Source organism: Corvus kubaryi, unplaced genomic scaffold, assembly GCF_017639235.1.
Source record: "Corvus kubaryi isolate FWS band 111438036 unplaced genomic scaffold, C.kubaryi_AGA036_p1.0 split1-37296, whole genome shotgun sequence".
NCBI lineage: Eukaryota > Metazoa > Chordata > Aves > Passeriformes > Corvidae > Corvus > Corvus kubaryi.
In genome coordinates, this window is record NW_024582075.1 from 17340140 (window position 1) to 17349050 (window position 8911).

The 8911-nt window shown below is 41.5% G+C and overlaps 1 long non-coding RNA gene across 1 annotated transcript; it reads right to left on the reverse strand.

The window, feature by feature from the left end:
- Positions 1 to 224: 224 nt before the first annotated feature.
- On the reverse strand, positions 225 to 6305 carry LOC121657410. The gene is made up of 2 exons (XR_006013612.1): positions 6123 to 6305; positions 225 to 514 (listed from the first exon to the last, which is right to left on the reverse strand). It is a non-coding gene; the product is annotated as an uncharacterized LOC121657410 (long non-coding RNA).
- Positions 6306 to 8911: the final 2606 nt, after the last annotated feature.

Below are 8911 nucleotides of genomic sequence, written 5' to 3' on the forward strand. Positions count from 1 at the left end.
GCGGTTTATTTTGTCCCGTGCTAGCAAAAGGACTATATGAAAATGACCCCGCACTGCTGGTCAGTATCAGACACCAGCAGAAGGCAACTCTTTCCCATGGCAGTAGCAGAAAGTATTCAAGAAGCAATCTGCACATAAATTCAGATGGATCAGAGCATGTGTGTGTATACATCCCTTTACTTGTGTACTCTTTTCACTTGCTAAAAAACAGAGAGGAGCTGGGGTCAAATGTGTAGCAGAATACTGTATTTCAAGCAAATACATTCAGTTGTAGGTTCACTTTAGAATTTCCAGAGATGTCTCCAGCTCTCCAGGTTCTCTCTGTCTGGAGACCATATAAAGATACGAATGTGGCGGTTCTCATGCAATCAACCAGCAGGAAGGAGTCAAACGTTCTTCGTCAAAGCAGGAGTCACATCACAGGAAATCACGTTGTATAATCTTCCCAGTGTCAGCTGATATTGGGGTACTTCTTTTTGTCTAATGTTTCTGTAGGTTATTCCATTTGTGTCAACTGCAGTCAAAAGAAATCCTGATTACATTTAAATGCTGTTACTTTCAGATTGCGACGACATGTTTTCTTGAAAATAAAAGTACATTCTATGTTGAAAAGGAAAATTTAATGTCAGGGATAGTCTGTTGTAGCACTGATTTTCCTAGTCTCGAATTTCGTGAATGTAGAAGTCAACAGTAGTTAAAGTTACTGTGACACCATCCCAAGCCAGTGAATAATGTAAGATTTTTTTTTTTTGGTAGAGTTTGTATGTTGAAAATAATCATATAAAAGTTTCTTCCTTTGAAGTGAAAGAGTATGTGGATAATTTGGGGCTGATAATCCTTTCTACTGGCTTCTTACATTGCCTTTACAGGAAGGTAAGGAGATACATACAGGGAGATATTTGCCTGGTAAAATTATTTTCAGTGGTGAGTTGGTCACTTAGTGTTCAGATCTAATGGCATTACATGTCTTCATGAGTTGCAGAAAACAGCAAAGAATTCAACCTGGACAGATCAAGGCACAAAATCTCAGAACATGGGATTTCTGAGTGTATGTGCTAGGAAATACAGAGTCACAGAATCAACTACGTTGGAAAAGACCTTTGAGATCATTGAGTCCTACCTATGACCAAACACCACCTTGTCAACCACACCACGGCACTGAGTGCCACATCCAGTCTTTCCTTAAACACCTCCAGGGACAGTGACTCTCTCACATCCCCAGGCAGCTCATTCCAGTGCCCAATCACCCCTTCTGTGAAGAAATACCTCCTAATGTCCAACCTAAGCATCCCTTAGAGAAGCTTATGTCCTCTTATACTGTTCATAGCTGCCTGGGAGAAAAGGCTGCCTCACACCTGGGTACAGTCTCCTTTCAGGGAGTCGTAGAGAGTAATAAGGTCACCCCTGATCCTCCTTCTCTCCAGGCTAAACCACCTCAGCTCCCTCAGGCACTCCTTACAGGACAAGCATTCCAGACTCCTCACCATCTTCACTGCCCGTCTCTGGTCTTGCTCCAGCACCTCAATGTTCTTCCTGAATTGAGGGGCCCAGAACTGAACACACGATTCCAGGTGTGGCCTCACCAGTGCTGAGTACAGGGGGACAATCCCTGCCCTGGTCCTGCTGGCCACACTGTTGCTGGTACAGGCCAGGATGCCATTGGCCTTCTTGGCCACCTGGGCACACCCTGGCTCATGTTCAGCTGCTGGCACCAGCACCCCCAGGTCCTTTTCCTGTGGGCAGCTTTGCAGCCACTCTGCCCCAGCCTGTGGCACTGCCTGGGGTTGTTGTGACCCACGGGCAGGACCCGGCACTGGGCCTTGTAGAACCTCACACCACTGGCCTTGGCCCATGATCCAGCCCGTCCAGATCCCTCTGCAGAGCCTTCCTACCCTCCAGGAGATCAACACTCCCACCCAACTTGGTGCCATCGGTGAATTTGCTAATGGTATACTCAAGCCTCTCATCCAGATCATCAGTAAAGATATCAAAAAGGACCAGGCCCAACACTGTTTCCTAGGGAACACCACTAGTGATGAGACACAATATGCTCAACAAAAGAAATCAGTTAAATTCTGAAGGTTTGTATAGTGAAATTGCCCTAATTGGGCAGTTTGAAAGACCTCTTTTTCTAATGAAACATTTACTGAATGGAGTAAACAGTCACAATTCCCTTCCTCTTCCCCTTCCCCTTTCTTTTTTTCCTATTTTTTATCAGTTTGAAAAAGAACAACAGAAAACTAAACCAACATATTAATTATCCTGTAGAAGCCATTTTTTGGCAACGTGGTTTGCAATTCACAGTTTGAAGTGTTTTCCCAATTACCATTATTTGTCACTTTAGCTATGAGTTTGATGCTGAAAGTTTGTTGTTTGAAGTTTTCTTGAATTCTACAAAGTATATCATATCATATCATGTCATACCAATGTATGTGCATATTAGGCCACTTTTTTTTGTTCAAATTTAAATCTGGACAAAACCCCACTATATTAAAAGCAAGAATAACCCTTAAATAGTTAGGTTTTTCTATGTTAATTTATTTCTTGTTATTTCCTTAAAATCACTTTGCTTGTAAAATTTATTTTGCTGAATTAACATAGTCACAATAACTAGTAAAGTAACTTCAGTGCTTTTGTGCAAACAGGAGATTTGTATCATTTTTTTAGGAGCTGTCATGTTAAAATAACGTGACTTCTTCTGATTGCTTAAGTTACTCCATATCATTTAATAGACTCCTTATTGCTGAACGGGACTCTAATAAATCATTTTCTTGGAATTGTAAGTAGTTGGAAAATAGGCGCTCAGCTGGAAATAGCTAAAAATTCCTTGTGCTCTCAGCAGTAAGTAGATTGATTTGGTTTTTGTCATGCTATGTTTGCCTTTGAATTGCTCATCTTCAGCACTTTGAAAACTCAGATTCAGTATATCCAGATGGATGCTCCACATCACTTCACACTTTGAAAATGTTAGCCTGATAATTATGTCTTGACTTGTTTCTGAAAGCAGTAAGGATCATCTTTAATGCTCTACTTTCCTCATTTCATCCACCCATGCCTATCCACTGTGCTTTCATTTGTTGTTTTTCGTTGCATCTGTGGTAGTTTTTCAGCATGCTTTGCTTTGTGCACTGGGATCTGCAGGCTAAGTGTGATGTATTTGTCATACTCTCTCTTTGTGCCCAGTGGAAGTGTCCTTTTATCATCAAGCACTTGTTTCATCTCGCTGCACTGCAACAGAGCTTACATAAGCAATTATAATACTAATGCTGTTCTACAAAATAATTGCTGAGGCACTCATCTTTAAAAAGATATTTTCATCCAAATGTCTTAGAGACAAGGTAGTCCTACTCTTAATTTTGTCAACGACCCTATGAAGTCTCTGACTTCAGCAAGCTGGATCATGGTCTACTATTATTCTGATCTCTTTTTGTGCCTGAGTGAGACACTTAACTTTTCAAAGGTCTAGAAAACCTTCAGTGATACAGTGTAAAATTCTTTATTCAGGGAGACATGAGAAAGATCTCTGATATTCATCTATGTTATAAGCCATGTCTAAATTTACTTAAGGTGATAGTGGCATTTGGCAAGGTAGGAACATTACAGAGAAACTGAATTATGTAGGAGTTTATTTTCACAGAATGGTGCTTTCTTGCCCTTTTTATTAATTTTTGATCTGTGTTGTTTTGGAAAGAGAGAGAATCTGACGGTGAACTATCTCTGGGTTCAGTTCCAAAGTACTTGAAAACGGCATCTGATTTTGGTAGGTCTGATGTCCTTTGTACGTGCTCCAGACTTGAAAAAGGAGGACAACTGAGAGGGAATTGTGTTGTGACTAATAAGTCAGTCATGCTAATCTTGTCAGATATATGAACTGTCAGCCTTCTTACAAGACCTTGGCAATCAGGCTGACATTAACTGTGAAGTCATTACTGTATCTGTAATCTCTACGTATTTCAACTGAGCTCATTGCACAATCTGTGTACCATCCATAAGAAACTTCCATATTTTCCATGTATGGGAATATTCCCAGATTTCAGGAATAGGTCTCTTTGTAGAAATACACAGTCCACACCTAAGAGAAAAAAACACCCTCTTTGTCTCATTCAGGTTTTCCTTCCCACATTCCTCCACACAGTGAGTAAATACCAGGTTCAGTCCAAGCTGGCTATTTTCCAAGTAAGTCCAAGTTATCCTATACTGCCCTGAACCACATTTTTCCTTGAAACTCTGTTAGGGAAGAGTGATCCTGAAAGTGTGCCCAGAGACCATGATCCATGTGCACAGAATAAGGAAGGTAGGTTATAAACAGGTAAGCAGCCATTGCACTTCAAACTTCCATGGAATTCTAGATGATGTCCCTAAAAAAAGGGCTAATTTTTATGTATGTGCAATCACCATACGTAAGAACAACCTTGGAAAAACAGCAAAAAGGATTTTGTTGTTGTTTTTTTCAGATTGCTCACCAATTCCCTCTCACAATTTAGTAAAAAGACTCCACATGTATGTTTTTATATCGATGTGTCTCTTTGTTAAGATGCAAATTGACAAGAAGAACAGGTATTACAACCTCCTGAGTACATTTTTACTGAATGGTTTTATTTGTTTGAAAAAAAAAATCAAAGACTTTCTATTCATTACTTAGAGAAGTCAACAACACTCCAAACAAGGGTGAAAGAGTTATAATGAAAGGTAGGTTATGATTAACAGAGTTGTCTTTGATTAACGTGTATTATGTTTTCTCTTGGACATAGAATACAGAACAACACTAACAGATTTTACAGCAGTGGACAACATTATTTTATGGAGATGGTGGGAAAGGAAAGGGGAGGGAACAATCACTAAAGAAGCTTTCGAGAGTTTTCCTCATGCATCCTCTTAATACAAATGAACTGTAATACATATAATTTTATGACTACATCAAATGCTTGCTGTGGAGAAAAGGAACTGTTTATTGAAAAGGCAGATTGCCATTGGCCTTCTTGGCCACCTGGGCACACCCTGGCTCATGTTCAGCTGCTGGCACCAGCACCCCCAGGTCCTTTTCCTGTGGGCAGCTTTGCAGCCACTCTGCCCCAGCCTGTGGCACTGCCTGGGGTTGTTGTGACCCAAGGGCAGGACCCGGCACTGGGCCTTGTAGAACCTCACACCACTGGCCCTGGCCCATGATCCAGCCTGTCCAGATCCCTCTGCAGAGCCTTCCTACCCTCCAGGAGATCAGCACTCCCACTCAACTTGCCTGCAAATTGCCTGATGCAGCACGCAACCTCTTTGTCCAGGCTGTCAATAAAGAAATTAAACAGAACTGGCCTGTAGTGGTTTGGTCCAAAATACTCATTACTGTTTACCTTCTGTGAGATAAGAATTAGGAGAAATGCAAAGCAGGCACCAAACTTGAAAGAATATAAAGAAGTTTATTAACAGACCTAAAAGAGGGGAAAAAAAAATTATACCACCTTCAGAACTCTCCTCCTCCCCCCACCTTCCTCCCTTCTCCCAGTGACAATGTAAAAAGACAACCCTTAAGATGTTCAGTCTGTTCACCCCTTTCATAATAACCTTGTTCAGTCCATTTAGAAAGAGAAGTCTCTTCTTGCTCGTGCTATGAAAACATTATCACAACAAGACAGCCGCCCGGGTTGGTTCTCTGCCCGCATGTGAGTCCCTTCCCCCGACTTGCAGCTTTTCCCACAACTGCTTTTGAGGGTCCACTCTTGAAGTTTTTTGGGGTACAATTTTAAGGTTGAGCCTTTCAGAAACAAAAACAGAGGCCCTTTTGCTTCCCTGGGAGCAAGGGGTCTTCCTCATCTTCATCATTAAGACTATCTCTGGGAGCATCTCTAGGGACTGAGGTTTTCTCCTTTCCCGTTTGGAGCAAAAGTCCTCATCGTTTCCATCTCTCCCTGTCCAAACTTCTCATGAAATTACAGCTGCGTCAGCATCTGCCTATCTCAGCACAGGTGCTTTTGCTTGCGAGTTGAACACTCCACCCCCACATCTTCATGAAATTACAATGGGTACTCTGATATATCATAGCTTCACAACAGAATTTCAGCTTTAAGCATCTCCTCTTTCTCTTCCCTCAGGTTTTCAGCTCTTCACAGCAATAAAAGGGTTAATCTCACCTCGGCCTTGCAGCTGTGTGGCTTATGCTGTTGGTCACCTGGCCTCTGCCGGACAGCGGTGCCGCTTTGCTGAAATCTTGGCCGCAGTGGAGGGGGGGAGGTTCTGAGACGCTCTGGCTGCCCACAGCCCTGCTGGGGGGGTCATCCTGGAGCCGTGGTCCGGCCCAGCCTGGCCTGAGCAGGGCCTGGCCGGGCCCACTGGCCTCCGCTCGGGCCCTGCAGCCACCTGTGCCAGCACCGGGAATGAGAGAGAGCTTTGGGGGGGAGTTTGTCTGTTCTTAAGTGTGGATCACAGAGGTGGTCACAACTTTAAGTGGCTTAGAGAATTGTCCATATTCAAACTGGCCAGCTGATAGGTTCTGTCAGGTCATAGAGGAGCTGTAAGCATCCCTTAGCAAGGACATCCCTTCCGGGACTACGCTTGCTAACCTATGACATGGCCCCAGTACTGAGCCCTGGAGAATCCCACTTGTGACCAAACGTCAACAGGATTTAACTTCATTCACCACCACTCACTGGGCCTGGCCATCCAGATGGTTTTTTACTCAGTGAAGAGTGACAGTAAAGTATAACTGCATAAAGCAAAAGAATAAGGTGTTTCAAAAGAAAGATACAGGAAGGACACAATAAATGTATTTCTGGGCACATACAACTGAAGGAACCAAAATACATAAACTCTTAGTTAACTGTGAGTAAATTACAAGCAAGCTCCTTTTTTTTCCCCTGAATGCTGTGATCTAGTAAGGAATTCTTGTGCTATGAAAACAAAGTTACATTTGTACACAGTGTTTAACAAATAATTGGGATTCAGACAGAAATCCCTGAACTGAATCGTCTCATAGGACACCATTAAACAGCTAGTATCATAGAGTGGATACCTCACAAACAAGATGTGGCAAAACATGCTTATCCAGACATGAATTCAGGCTCTGAGTATATAAGGCAAAGGAATGACAATTGAAAGACCACTGTGCTGTGAAGTATGTGGAAGGGTGGTTCTGGGATAAAGGATCTTTTTTTTTTTATTGCTACTTATGCTTTTAAGTAGGATAATAAAAGAAATGTGTGGGCTTTTCACTAACAAGAAAAGTCACAGTTTCTACAGATTCAGTTAGTTTACATATCTCTATCTTCAAATGTAGTAAATAGTGTACTTCTAAAATTGTCAATTATAGTTATGCCATGCAACCTGACAAGAGTCTTATTGCAGTGGCTAAATCAAATTTAAAAGGCTAGTAACTTCCAGGATTAGTTTTCACTGGACTTTGATTCTGCATATATGTTTTCCACATATATGTTGTCACATACCTTTTAATTACAATGGCACATGGTATTTTCTTACACAGGAATAGAGCACTGAGTGCACAGGAAAAAGCAGATCCAAAGAGGCACAGGGAATTATGTGATGCTATCTCTGAGCTTTCAGTCAAACATTCAGATAGGCATTGCAAGCACTCACCTCTTCCAAACCAGCAGCGTCCTTTTGCTTTTTCTGAATTTGCAGTTGTAATTCATAAAAAGCAGAAAGAGTATCATGGGAGCACTGGTGTGTGTTAAGAAAGGCTTTAATTTATTGGATGAATTTATTTCCTGCTCTTTTTGTTGGCCATCTTCTACATACTATGGAAGAGAGCATTACCTGTCTCTTGGAGTGGAAGAGGAACCTAAGAAGATGGACTGAAGCAGGGAAGGTTACTTTTCCTACTGGAGTACTAGTCTAATCTGTGCCTACAGCTTGGTTAAGCTCTTCAGCAGTAGATGTGAGGATGGGAGAAACTCCTGCATCACCACTGTGTCATCAGGACTGGGAAACAGACTGACAGTTGTTTTTGTGACCTGTCCTCTCTTCTGATGGCCTTCTACCCACAACATGTTAACTTTCTACCCAGCCTAAGGAGGACTTCAAAGTTTGTCATGGATACATTGCTAGAATTTTGAACTTCAGTAAAGGAATGTATTTCCTATCCCTGTTCTTATAAATAACAGAACACTTCCAATAAAATTTTGTCCACAAAATTAAGAGAAATTACTGGTCCTTGATAGGCAGCTGGCATATACAGTTTCAGCTTGGATGATTAAGTAAAACTAGAAAAGCTGGACAGGCCATCAAAATGGAAAAACACATGCTAATTTAGCAAGCGTACAAGTCCCCAGAATATAGTTTTAGCCACTGTTATTTATCTTAATATCTTTACAGCATTTAAAAAATATATATATTATGGAACAAGCTTGTAGCAAGAATGACCTCATTAGTTTAGATGTAAAATGCTTTAAGTACAAGGAGTAGCTGGTGAGAGCCATTTAAAGGAGCTGATGATCTGACAGAAAATAATATTGGAACAAATTTGCTTAAAAAAAGCTCAAACCAGATGTGCTGGACTTTACTAAGGTATTTTCTGAAGGTCAGAGGATGTACATTAATCTTTTTCCCCGGCACTGCAGTAGTCTCTGCTCAGTTCTCCATGCCAAGTACTCTTAATCTTGTAAGAAAACACTGTACCAGAGGTTCGTGTGCATGGCTGACTTTGACTCAGGCTGACATAAATTATTATTGCTTTTGCAACTATAGAGGTATTTCTTTGAGATAAACTTTTCTTATATTTATAGGCACCGATCAAAATTCCATGGACTGGAAAGCCGAAGAAAAGGTCAGTACTTGGCAAACTTCAGTCTATTTGTTTCTAAGCCACAGGTAGGTGTGTTGTGTGGAAGCAATGGAGTGTACAGTTTCCTCTCTGTGTCCCTCAGCTGCCTTTGAATGGATCCCATAAGGTCAAGGCAGAACTGTG